Consider the following 15,040-nt stretch of genomic DNA (forward strand, 5'->3'; position numbering starts at 1 on the left):
GCAGCTTCTCATCCAGGCCGGTCTCCTAATTTGCCTTTGGTCGACCAACAGCTGACCCAAAGGCACCACCTTCGGAGATCACATGTCCCTTCCGCCAGGGACCCCCATGTTTAGCTGGCTCCCGACCCAGCTCCACCTTGGTCGTTATGACCAGGACCTCCACCATCTTCCAGCATGCCTCCAAATCCCCTTCCAGCTCACGCCACAACGGCCATTGATGACCCCTTACACCCGGCCGCTCCTCCACAACTCCAACGCTTTCTCCACCGCCTCCCCGATGGCTAAATTCCACAGGTCCATCCCGACGTCCGTTAGGTGAACTCCATCCCGGCAGATAAACAAATGTGAGAACCCCTCCAGCTCAATATGTCGAACCACCAATCCCCCGTTCTTGGCCACAAACTTCGCCACCGCTCTATTCACCTGGGCCCTGGCACCGTTGACCTTGCGTACTGATTGCGCCCACCTTCATTTGACCCGAGCCACCATGTCCGACCAAATTATCAACATGCCTGGGAAAGATGACCAAAGCCGCAACAAATCCAACTTAATGTACCGCAGCAAAGACCGTGAAGAACGGAGCGCCAGCGTGAATCACCAGTACATCGGGAGTATGGTCCACCTCCACATATGACTGGAGAAACGGAAGAAGTTCGGACCAGAGCAACCCCCAACCAGCGCACTTGTGCGACCTCCCTAGCAAGACCCAGCTGACGCCCATTCTGCCGCACTGAGGCCCTTTCACCGCCCCGACGCACATAGGAGTGTCCCGCTATCCATACTAAGCAGGGGCCCGCATCTGTAAAACAAAAAGCAAACAGTCAACACACGCATCCCAACCAACACTCTCACACACACCCCACAGCAAACAACCTCGACCATGTCCCCCCCCATCCACCTCACAACAAATGAGGATGCACATACAACAAAAAGCGCTGCGACTCCCACCTCCAAATCCGCCGAAAACAGACCCTCTGATTTGTTCCCCCCAAATGACTACCGCCACCACTATAGGGAACAACCCCAGAAGGGCCAGGTTCCGCACCAAACCTGCCTCCCGCCAAGCGTCCGGCCAAGGCACCGCGCACCACTGGCCCTGAAGATAAGCTCCAAAGCCAGCCCCCCCCCCAGCATCGGTGAAAAGTTCCAAGTCCCAGTTGGAGACCAAGGACTCAGACATCATGGACCGCCCATTGTACCGTGCCAGGAAGTCCCTCCAAACCGCCAGGTCCGCTATAACCTCCGCCAAGTGGCGCACAAAATGATGCAGCCGTCGAACCCCTGCCGTGGCGTTAGCCAAGCGCCGGCAGAACACGCGCCCCATGGGCACAATGCTAAAAACAAGCAATCTCCAGGTACCAGAGCGGGATAAATGGAAGCGCTGAGACCAGATAAGAAGTTAAAAAGGATTTATTTCCCATAATGCAACGTGTTTCACGGTCACCCGCTTCCTCAGCGGGTGAACGTGAAACGCGTTGCATTATGGGAAATAAATCCTTTTAACTTCTTATCTGGTCTCAGCGCTTCCATTGATCCCGCTCTGCTACCTTGAGATTGCTTGTTTTTATTGTGATTCTATTTCAGCGGGACGAAGCTGCAGAGACCCTTTGATGATACGCCCTGTTCCATTGTTGTACTTGGTTGGAGTACAACTTCATGTGGTAAGCGCAATTCACACTTAGCGTTACCAACTCACCTTTGGTGTTACACTACGGAGCGCATCCGTTTGTGCTTTTTTTATGGGCATAATGCGACATGCAAAGTTCAGCCGGCCCAAGAGCTACTGTACCTCGTGCAGTTGCACTTTGCGCGCCCTCAAGGCTGACCCCACCATCTCCCGCAACTCGTCCAGCTTATCGTCCGGCAACCTACACTCCATGTTGACCGAATCCACCACAATGCCCAAAAATTTTAGTGCTGTGGACGGGCCCTCGGTCTTGTCCCCAGCCAAAGGCACCCCAAAACGCCCTGCTATAGACTCCATAGCATGCAGCAGCACCCCACACAAGGTCGACCCAGGCGGACCCAAAAACAGAAAGTTTTCTAGGTAGTGCAGCACCGAGTCTCGCTTTTCACCACCCACTCCAAAAATGTGCTGAACGCCTTAAAATACGAACAAAAGATCGAACACCCCATGGGCAAACACATATCAACGAAAAAACTGCCCTTCCAAACACAACCCAACAAGTGAAAACTGTCAGGGTGCACCAGCAACAAGCGAAAAGCCGACTCAATGTCAGTTTTTGCCATCAAAGTCCCCCGACCCAACCGCCTAACCCACGTAACCGCCGCATCAAAAGAGGTGTAGGAGACCGCACACAAAGCCGGGTCGATCCCATCATTCACCGACGACCCCTCATCCTAAACTTATTAGGTTCCTTTTAGGGACCAGCCCCAAAGGGGAGAGGCGCAACCCCAGTAACGGCAGGTCCCGAAACGGGCCCGCCATCCGGTCCAAAGCCACCTCCTTGAGCAACTACCTCCGGGCGTGCCAAAGCCGACGCCAAGTTGCGCCCCCCCCCACCCCACCTGCCCCACGGACTTCACCCGGAATCCGAAACCCTTCATCAAAGCCCACTGCCAGCAAGTCCGCCGCCTTCCTATCTGGGTACCGCGCGAGGTAGGGCAGCATCTCTGCCAACCTCACCGTCGTTGCCCCTCTTCTGCTCACTCTCCCCTGAACCCCTACCCTTGCCTCGCTTGAAACAGCGGGACAAACTATGTCCCCCCCCCCACAGCCAGAGCACTCGTGCTTGAACTTGCACTCGCTCCCAAATTGGCACTGGCCGTCATTAAACTGCCAGCAGCAACCCTTGCCTGAACCCGAATGGCGCCCCCCTCCGGAACCACCAGCCCCGTCCCGAAAGGACTGCTGGCCACCAGCAGTAGCAGATCGGGCAGAGGGAGTCAGAGGGCCCCCAGCTGGGGAGTCCTGACGGCGCCGCGCTCGTGGAATCATCTCCAGGCTCAGGCGGGACAGCGCTCTAGAGCGGCGCGCGCTCGCCCGCTGCGGACCCCGACCCGGACCCCGAAACAGCACCGGAGGACAACCCTGAGCCGGAGTCCGAGGCGGCCCCCAGCAGCTGCTCCTCCAGCCAGCCCGGGCTGCACAGCAAGGCCACAGCCCGCACCCTCTGCATTAACTCTTCCAGCTCCATAAGGTACCTCCACTCCACACGCTGATCTCCCGGTGAATGGACCCTCCTCTTCCTCTCAACCCCTGTACTATCCCCAGGATTTCTATGCTCCACCCCCTGACCTGAACCTGACCTGCCCGTTCCTTCACTGCCCATTAACCCTTTCACTACCTCTTCCCTACACCCCCTATCATGTGCCCCCTCCTCTCCCATTCTATCTGATCTGGGGGCTTTCTCATCTATAACGGTGTCACAACAACAGAAGTTTGGGTTCTGATCTATGACGACAGAATAGTAATAGGATCTTTGGCTTCAAGGGAACCCGGCTCACGGCGCTGATCGACCAGACAGGTAGATAGACTAAAAAAAGGTTTATTGACCAGAATGCAATGCGTTTCACCGCGCATGCACAGCTTCCTCAGGAATGACAAGGAGGGTGTACAGCAGGTTTATATAGGTAAAAATTAACCCTTTACATAACATTATTGCGCACAGGGAAAGTGCAATCACAATCACCTGACCATATTATTACCCACATTGTATAAAAAGGGTCCAGAAGTCCGGAAAACCGGAGTGCGGATCACATCACAACGTGAAGTTAACAGAAAAAAAATGCATATAAATATTATCGATTATATAACAATATAACACATACAAAAATCTAGAATAAAAAATAAAAATAAAAACACCATCACAATGTCCAAAAATTGCTATAACCCTATTGTAGATAACTGTGAGAAGTGAAGCCTCCACTGTGTTCATGAACCTTACATAATACTTCATATATTGAGATACAGTCTATCTACCTGTCTGGTCGATCAGCGCCATGAGCCGGGTCCCTTAAAGCCAAAGATCCTATTGCCGCATATACTCCGGAAGGCAGCAGACGACCTACCTTGTATACCTTTTCCTTTGTTGTGTACGTGCTTACACAGGGTGAGCAACCAATTTATATACTAAACTCCCACGTTGGGTCCAAACAATACTGTTCTATGGAGCGCTGATTTCCATTTCCCTAGACAGAACAGTCCTGTCTGTACAAAAGAGAAGATAGAAAAACAAGAAACGCGATCGCTAAAAGTATCAGGAAGGGGTTAATTTCCTTCTATTTCACACGCTAAAAATAAACCGTAGAACCAAAATAACTTCTCCAGGTTAAAAACAAAACATTCATGTGTAAAGACTTCCTGCAGTCTTGTTATGTACCCGTAGGTGCGTCCCGGGACTCGCCTGCATGCGTTCCGGCCCACGGACCAATGATCCACCAGATAAGATTCTATTTTAATATCATGGATTTCAGCCCAGAAATCTGTGAATCAAGGGGGCCGGGGTCCTGTGTCCAGAAAAGGCACCGCTGATCTATACAGAGAGGGCGACAAGATATGTCATGGGGGCCGAGTTCATGTGTCCAGAAAAGGCACCGCTGATCTATATAGAGAAGGCACCCAGATATGTCATGGGAGCCGAGTTCATGTGTCCAGAAAAGGCACCGCTGATCTACACAGAGAGGGCGACAAGATATGTCATGGGAGCCGGGCGCCTGTGTCCAGAAAAGGCACCGCTGATCTATACAGAGAGGGTGACCAGATATGTCATGGGGGCCGGGGGCCTGTGTCCAGAAAATGCATCGCTGATCTATAGAGAGAGGGCGACAAGATATGTCATGGGGGCCGAGGTCCTGTGTCCAGAAAATGCATCGCTGATCTATAGAGAGAGGGCGACAAGATATGTCATGGGGGCCGGGGTCCTGTGTCCAGAAAAGGCACCGCTGATCTATACAGAGAGGGTGACCAGATATGTCATGGGGGCCGAGGTCCTGTGTCCAGAAAAGGCACCGCTGATCTATACAGAGAGGGCGACAAGATATGTCATGGGGGCCGGGGGCCTGTGTCCAGAAAAGGCACAGCTGATCTATACAGAGAGGGTGACCAGATATGTCATGGGGGCCGGGGGCCTGTGTCCAGAAAAGGCACAGCTGATCTATACAGAGAGGGTGACCAGATATGTCATGGGGGCCGGGGGCCTGTGTCCAGAAAAGGCACCGCTGATCTATACAGAGAGGGCGACAAGATATGCAATGGGGGCCGAGGTCCTGTGTCCAGAAAAGGCATAGCTGATCTATACAGAGAGGGCGACAAGATATGTCATGGGGGCCGAGGTCCTGTGTCCAGAAAATGCATCGCTGATCTATAGAGAGAGGGCGACAAGATATGTCATGGGGGCCGGGGTCCTGTGTCCAGAAAAGGCACCGCTGATCTATACAGAGAGGGTGACCAGATATGTCATGGGGGCCGAGGTCCTGTGTCCAGAAAAGGCACCGCTGATCTATACAGAGAGGGCGACAAGATATGTCATGGGGGCCGGGGGCCTGTGTCCAGAAAAGGCACAGCTGATCTATACAGAGAGGGTGACCAGATATGTCATGGGGGCCGGGGGCCTGTGTCCAGAAAAGGCACAGCTGATCTATACAGAGAGGGTGACCAGATATGTCATGGGGGCCGGGGGCCTGTGTCCAGAAAAGGCACCGCTGATCTATACAGAGAGGGCGACAAGATATGCAATGGGGGCCGAGGTCCTGTGTCCAGAAAAGGCATAGCTGATCTATACAGAGAGGGTGACCAGATATGGCATGGGGGCCGGGGGTCTGTGTCCAGAAAAGGCACCGCTGATCTATACAGAGAGGGCGACAAGATATGTCATGGGGGCCGTGGTCCTGTGTCCACAAAAGGCTCCGCTGATCTATATAGAGAAGGCACCCAGATATGTCATGGGGGCCGAGTTCCTGTGTCCAGAAAAGGCACCGCTGATCTACACAGAGAGGGCGACAAGATATGTCATGGGGGCCGGGGTCCTGTGTCCAGAAAAGACACCGCTGATCTATACAGAGAGGGCGACAAGATATGTCATGGGGGCCGGAGTCCTGTGTCCAGAAAAGGCACCGCTGATCTATACAGAGAGGGCGACAAGATATGCCATGGGGGCCGAGGTCCTGTGTCCAGAAAAGGCAACGCTGATCTATGCAGGGAGGGCAACAAGATATGTCATGGGGGCCAGGGTCCTGTGTCCACAAAAGGCACCGCTGATCTATACATGGAGGGCACCCAGATATGCCATGGGGGCCGGGCACCTGTGTCCAGAAAAGGCAATGCTGATCTATACAGAGAGGGCGACAAGATATGTCATGGGGCCGGGGTACTGTGTCCAGAAAAGACACCGCTGATCTATATAGAGAGGGCGACAAGATATGCAATGGGGGCCGAGTTCCTGTGTCCAGAAAAGGCAGTGCTGATCTATACAGAGAGGGCACCCAGATATGCCATGGGGGCCTGGCGCCTGTGTCCAGAAAAGGCAATGCTGATCTATACAGAGAGGACACCCAGATATGTCATGGGGGCCGGGGTCCTGTGTCCAGAAAAGGCACCGCTGAACTATACAGAGAGGGCGACAAAATATGTCATGGGGGCCGGGGTCCTGTGTCCACAAAAGGCACCGCTGATCCACACAGAGAGGGCACCCAGATATGTAATGGGGCCGGGGTCCTGTGTCCAGAAAAGACACCACTGATCTATACAGAGAGGGCGACAAGATATGTAATGGGGGCCGGGTGCCTGTGTCCAGAAAAGGCAACGCTGATCTATACAGAGAGGGCAACAAGATATGTCATGGGGGCCAGGGTCCTGTGTCCAGAAAAGGCACCACTGATCTATATAGAGAGGGCGACAAGATATGTCCTGGGGGCCGAGTTCATGTGTCCAGAAAAGGCACCGCTGATCTATATAGAGAAGGCACCCAGATATGTCATGGGAGCCGAGTTCATGTGTCCAGAAAAGGCACCGCTGATCTACACAGAGAGGGCGACAAAATATGTCATGGGGGCCGGGGTCCTGTGTCCACAAAAGGCACCGCTGATCCACACAGAGAGGGCACCCAGATATGTAATGGGGCCGGGGTCCTGTGTCCAGAAAAGACACCACTGATCTATACAGAGAGGGCGACAAGATATGTAATGGGGGCCGGGTGCCTGTGTCCAGAAAAGGCAACGCTGATCTATACAGAGAGGGCAACAAGATATGTCATGGGGGCCAGGGTCCTGTGTCCAGAAAAGGCACCACTGATCTATATAGAGAGGGCGACAAGATATGTCATGGGGGCCGGGGGTCCTGTGTCCAGAAAAGGCACCGCTGCTCTATACAGAGAGGGCACCTAGATATGTCATGAGGGCCAGGGGCCAGGGTCCAGAAAAGGCACCACTGATCTATACAGAAAGGGGGACAAGATCTGTCATGGGGGCCGGGGGCCTGTGTCCAAAAAAGGCACCGCTAATCTATACAGAGAGGGCGCCAAGATATGTCATGGGGGCAGGGGTCCTGTGTCAAAGAAAAGGCACCGCTGATCTATATAGAGAGGGCACCCAGATATGTCATGGGGGCCGAGTTCCTGTGTCCAGAAAAGGCACCGCTGATCTATACAGGGAGGGAATCCAGATATGCCATGGGGGCCAGGGTCCTGTGTCCAGAAAAGGCAATGCTGATCATTACAGAGAGTGCGACAAGATATGTCATGGGGGCCGAGTTCCTGTGCCCAGAAAAGGCAGTGCTGATCTATACAGAGAGGGCACCCAGATATGCCATGGGGGCCTGGCGCCTGTGTCCAGAAAAGGCAATGCTGATCTATACAGAGAGGACACCCAGATATGTCATGGGGGCCGGGGTCCTGTGTCCAGAAAAGGCACCGCTGAACTATACAGAGAGGGCGACAAAATATGTCATGGGGGCCGGGGTCCTGTGTCCACAAAAGGAACCGCTGATCCACACAGAGAGGGCACCCAGATATGTAATGGGGCCGGGGTCCTGTGTCCAGAAAAGACACCACTGATCTATACAGAGAGGGCGACAAGATATGTAATGGGGGCCGGGTGCCTGTGTCCAGAAAAGGCAACGCTGATCTATACAGAGAGGGCAACAAGATATGTCATGGGGGCCAGGGTCCTGTGTCCAGAAAAGGCACCACTGATCTATATAGAGAGGGCGACAAGATATGTCATGGGGGCCTGGGTCCTGTGTCCAGAAAAGGCACCGCTGCTCTATACAGAGAGGGCACCTAGATATGTCATGAGGGCCAGGGTCCAGAAAAGGCACCACTGATCTATACAGAAAGGGGGACAAGATCTGTCATGGGGGCCGGGGGCCTGTGTCCAAAAAAGGCACCGCTAATCTATACAGAGAGGGCGCCAAGATATGTCATGGGGGCCGGGGTCCTGTGTCAAAGAAAAGGCACCGCTGATCTATATAGAGAGGGCACCCAGATATGTCATGGGGGCCGAGTTCCTGTGTCCAGAAAAGGCACCGCTGATCTATACAGGGAGGGAATCCAGATATGCCATGGGGGCCAGGGTCCTGTGTCCAGAAAAGGCAATGCTGATCATTACAGAGAGTGCGACAAGATATGTCATGGGGGCCGAGGTACTGTGTCCTGAAAAGGCACCGCTGATCTATAAAGAAAGGGCAACAAGATATGTCATGGGGGCCGGGGTCCTGTGTCCAGAAAAGGCTCCGCTGATCTATACAGAGATGGCAACAAGATATGTACACATCTCATGGTGGAGAAAAGTGACACAAGACACATCTCATGGTGGAGAAAAGTGACACAAGACACATCTCATGGTGGAGAAAAGTCACACAAGACACATCTCATGTAGGAGAAAAGTCACACAAGACACATCTCATGGTGGAGAAAAGTCACACAAGACACATCTCATGGTGGGGAAAAGTCACACAAGACACATCTCATGGTGGGGAAAAGTGACACAAGACACATCTCATGGTGGAGAAAAGTCACACAAGACACATCTCATGGAGGAGAAAAGTCACACAAGACACATCTCATGATGGAGAAAAGTCACACAAGACACATCTCATGGTGAAGAAAAGTCACACAAGACACATCTCATGGTGGAGAAAAGTCACACAAGACACATCTCATGGTGAAGAAAAGTCACACAAGACATCTCATGGTGGAGAAAAGTCACACAAGACACATCTCATGGTGGAGAAAAGTCACACAAGACACATCTCATAGTGGGGAAGGGTCACACAAGACACATCTCATGGTGGAGAAAAGTCACACAAGACACATCTCATGGTGGAGAAAAGTCACACAAGACACATCTCATGGTGGAGAAAAGTCACACAAGACACATCTCATGGTGGAGAAAAGTCACACAAGACACATTTCATGGTGGAGAAAAGTCACACAAGACACATCTCATGGTGGGGAAAAGTCACACAAGACACATCTCATGGTGGAGAAAAGTCACACAAGACACATCTCATGGTGGAGAAAAGTCACACAAGACACATCTCATGATGGAGAAAAGTCACACAAGACACATCTCATGGTGGAGAAAAGTCACACAAGACACATCTCATAGTGGGGAAGGGTCACACAAGACACATCTCATGGTGGAGAAAAGTAACACAAGACACATCTCATGGTGGAGAAAAGTCACACAGGACACATCTCATGGTGGAGAAAAGTCACACAAGACACATCTCATGGTGGAGAAATGTCACACAAGACACATCTCATGGAGGAGAAAAGTAACACAAGACACATCTCATGATGGAGAAAAGTCACATAAGACATCTCATGTGGAAAAGTCACACAAGACACATCTCATGGTGGAGAAAAGTCACACAAGACACATCTCATGGTGGGGAAAAGTCACACAGGACACATCTCATGTGGAAAAGTCACACAAGACACATCTCATGGTGGAGAAAAGTCACACAAGACACATCTCATGGTGGGGAAAAGTCACACAGGACACATCTCATGGTGGGGAAAAGTCACACAAGACACATCTCATGGTGGGGAAAAGTCACACAAGACACATCTCATGGTGGGGAAGGGTCACACAAGACACATCTCATGGTGGGGAAAAGTCACACAAGACACATCTCATGGTGGAGAAATGCAATGAGCCGTCTCCAGACCTTCATATCCTAATTGTTGTAAAACATAACAATGTCGTTGGTTACAGACACATTTCTAAGCCTCTTAATGTCGCAGTGATCTCTGTGGGGAGGTAATACAGGAGAGGAACGACGATCATTTCACCATAAATATAATCAGAAGATCCGAGGACACGTGTGGGGAACAGAAAGACCTGGAATTAGCAGGTAATATTGTCTCCAAGAAAACAGTAAGTGATGCACGCTCACCCCATGGCCTGTATGAAGATCCATAGAAGAGGCCCGCAGAACCTTTAGGATTTGGAAACTGTTTGTGTAGAAGAATGGTCAGAATCACCCAGAACACTAGTTTCCCCAGACAGGAGGCGTCTTCCATACTTTCCCCTGTGTCAACACATCTTTACACATCATGTCTGACTTTGTATGTATGATTGTATATACGTGTGTATATGTATGTATGAATTGTATATATGTATGTGTGGATTGTATATATGTTCGTATTGTGTATATGTATGTATGGATTGTATATATGTATGTATGGATTGTATATATGTATGTATGGATTGTATATATGTATAGATTGTATATATCTATGTATGGATTGTATATATGTATGGATTGTATGTATGTATGGATTGTATGCATGTATGGATTGTATATATGGATTGTATATATATATATATGTATGGATTGTATATATATATGTATGGATTGTATATATATATATATATGTATGGATTGTATATATATGTATGGATTGTATATATGTATGTATGTATGGATTGTATATATGTATGGATTGTATATATGGATGGATTGTATGTATGGATTGTATATATGTATGGATTGTGTATATGTATGGATTGTATATATGGATTGTATATATGTATGGATTGTGTATATGTATGGATTGTATAAATGTATGGATTGTATATATGTATGGATTGTATATATGTATGGATTGTATATATGTATGGATTGTATATATATATATATATATATATATGTATGGATTGTATATATGTATGGATTGTATATATGTATGGATTGTATATATGTATGTATAGATTGTATATATGTATGGATTGTATATATGTATGTATGGATTGTATATATGTATGTATGGATTGTATATGTATGGATCGTATGTGTATGGATTGTATATATGTATGAATTGTGTATATGTATGGATTGTATATATGTATGGATTGTATATATCTATGGATTGTATATATGTATGTATGGATTGTATATATATGTATGGATTGTATATTTGTATGGATTGTATATATGTATGGATTGTATATATGTATGGATTGTATATATGTATGTATGGATTGTATATATGTATGTATGGATTGTATATATCTATGGATTGTATATATGTATGTATGGATTGTATATATATGTATGGATTGTATATATGTATGGATTGTATATATGTATGTATGGATTGTATATATATATGTATGGATTGTATATATGTATGTATGGATTGTATATATATATGTATGGATTGTATATATGTATGGATTGTATATATGTGTATGGATTGTATATATATATATATATATATATATATATATATATATATATATAGATTGTATATATGTATGGATTGTATACGGTATATGTATGTATGGATTGTATATATGTATGGATTGTATATATGTATGTATGGATTGTATATATGTATGGATTGTATATATGTATGTATGGATTGTATATATGTATGTATGGATTGTATATATGTATGTATGGATTGTATGTATATATGTATGGATTGTATATATGTATGGATTGTATATATGTATGTATGGATTGTATATATGTATGGATTGTATATATATATATGTATGGATTGTATATATGTATGGATTGTATATATGTATGTATGGATTGTATATATGTATGGATTGTATATATGTATGGATTGTATATATATGTATGGATTGTATATATGTATGGATTGTATATATGTATGGATTGTATATATATGTATGGATTGTATATATGTATGGATTGTATATATGTATTTATGGATTGTATATATGTATGTATAGATTGTGTATATATGGATGGATTGTATATATATATGGATTGTATATATGTATGTATGGATTGTATATATGGATGGATTGTATATATATATGGATTGTATATATGTATGTATGGATTGTATATATGTATGGATTGTATATATGTATGTATGGATTGTGTATATATATATATATATATGGATTGTATATATGTATGGATTGTATATATGTATGTATGGATTATATATATGTATTTATGGATTGCATATATGTATGGATTGTATATATGTATGGATTGTATATATGTATATATGGATTGTATATATGTATGGATTGTATATATGTATGTATGGATTGTATATATGTATGTATGGATTGTATATATGTATGGATTGTATATATGTATATATGGATTGTATATATGTATGGATTGTATATATATATATATATATATATATATATATATATATATGTATGGATTGTATATATGTATATATGGATTGTATATATATATATATATGTATGGATTGTATATATGTATTTATGGATTGTATATATGTATGGATTGTATATATGTATGTATGGATTGTATATATGTATGTATGGATTGTATATATATGTATCAATTGTATATATGTATGTATGGATTGTATATATGTATTTATGAATTGTATAATGTATGGATTGTATATATATATATATATATATATATATATATATATATATATGGATTGTTAATTATACATCATATAAAACATATCAGATGAATTGTGTAGATAGGGGTCACGGCCTCTGAGGGGTCTGGTTGGGGTCTTAGTGTTTGGGTGTGTAGCAGTATATACGGTATTATACCATAAATAGCGTCCGTCTCGTCTGTCACTGACATCTCCTGACTGACTGATTATATACACAGACAGAGGGCCGGACCATCGGGGGTTAAAAGCTTTTGTGAGTTCTGTCCAATAAGTTCACCATAAAGAATAAACAGTTAATATTGTCTTATAGAGGGAGACGTCCTCCTCCCATGACTGAGCACCCCCCACCATGACTGAACTCCCCCCATCACGACTGAACACCCCCCCCATCATGACTGAACACCCCCCATCATGACTGAGCACCCCCTCATCATGACTGAACACCCCCCATCATGACTGAGCACCCCCCATCATGACTGAGCACCCCCTCATCATGACTGAACACCCCCATCATGACTGAACACCCCCCACCATGACTGAACACCCCCCACCATGACTGAACACCCCCCATAATGACTGAACACCCCCCATCATGACTGAGCACCCCCTCATCATGACTGAACACCCCCCATCATGACTGAACACCCCCCACCATCACTGAACACCCCCCATCATGACTGATCACCCCCCCACCATGACTGAACTCCCCCCCACCATGACTGAACACCCCCCCACCATGACTGAACACCCCCCATCATGACTGAACACCCCCCACCATGACTGAACTCCCCCCCACCATGACTGAACACACCCCCATCATGACTGAACTCCCCCCCATCATGACTGAACACCCCCCATCATGACTGAACTCCCCCCCACCATGACTGAACTCCCACCACCATGACTGAACACCCCCCCATCATGACTGAACACCCCCCCACCATGACTGAACACCCCCCCATCATGACTGAACACCCCCCCACCATGACTGAACACCCCCCCATCATGACTGAACCCCCCCCTCATGACTGAACCCCCCCATCATGACTGAACACCCCCCATCATGACTGAACACCCCCCCATCATGACTGAACACCCACCATCATGACAGAAAGCCCCTGAATCGGAAGCGAAGTAGGAGAGGAGGGGGCACATGACAGGGGGCAGCGCAGTGGGAAAATAAGATAGGGGTCAAAGGCAGGTCAGGGGAAGGAGGGGGCATAGAGGAGGGGGAGTTAAGGAAGAGGTCGGAGGGGTTAAAAGGAGGCCCGGAACCGGAAGGGCCCCTCTTTTACCTCAAGAAGCGCGGAAGGAAGTTGGAGCTGCTCCAGGCTGCGGGACCGGCGTTTTTTCAGATGGCGGACTTGGAAGCGGCGATCCGGCGGGTGAGAGAGGAGCTCCGGAGGAGAGGCTCGGGATGGCTAGATCAGCAGCTCCACGGCGATGCGGCCGGGACGTCGGCAGCTGTCGCGGCGCCTCCGCGGACGAGCGGGAGGAGGTCCAGAGCGCCATCCAGAGTGAGCCCGGATGCGATCCCACGCTCCCGGCGCCGACAGGAGAGCCCCGCCAGGGACCCTCCGGTGAGGCCTGCTGCTGCTCCCACATCTGAGTGCGGTGAGTCTGCTGGGAGGAATCTCGGGCTGGGGAGGGGAGTGGTGGTGCCGGCACGTGCAGAGCAGGGGGCTCTGCAAGAAGACGCTCCAGGAGGGGAGAGGCGGAGCTACTGACGGCTGGTCCCAGTGCGGAGGCTCCGTGCACTGGGAGGGCCCGGCGGTCGGAAGTGGACGGGAGTGTGTCGCCAGCGGCCCGGCGGGGCGCGGAGCTGGAAGCTGAAGGGGTCGGGAGAGCCTGCGGACGGACCACGGGACACACTGCGGCGCCTCCCGACGTCTGGCTTCCGGTCGGGAGGCACGGGGGGAGCGGGAGGCTAGCTCCGCCCCCAGGGCTGCACGCGCTAGCGAGGAGGTATCCGGGGACGAGAGGAATGGAGGCGGAGCCTCTCCCGTCTCAGCTGCGGAGGATGTCGCCGGGGATGAAAGCGATGACCTGCGACCTGCGGTGGCCAGTGTGGTGGTGCCGCCAGCGGCCGCCCGGGGAGGCGGTGCGGCGGGTCAAGTGCTGACTGGGATGAGATCCGGAGGAGGTGCGACACGTCGAGGTTAAGGAGGAGCGGCGACCGCTGGGCCGTCCGCCCC

The sequence above is a fragment of the Hyla sarda genome, chromosome 8, assembly GCF_029499605.1.
Source record: "Hyla sarda isolate aHylSar1 chromosome 8, aHylSar1.hap1, whole genome shotgun sequence".
Taxonomy (NCBI): domain Eukaryota; kingdom Metazoa; phylum Chordata; class Amphibia; order Anura; family Hylidae; genus Hyla; species Hyla sarda.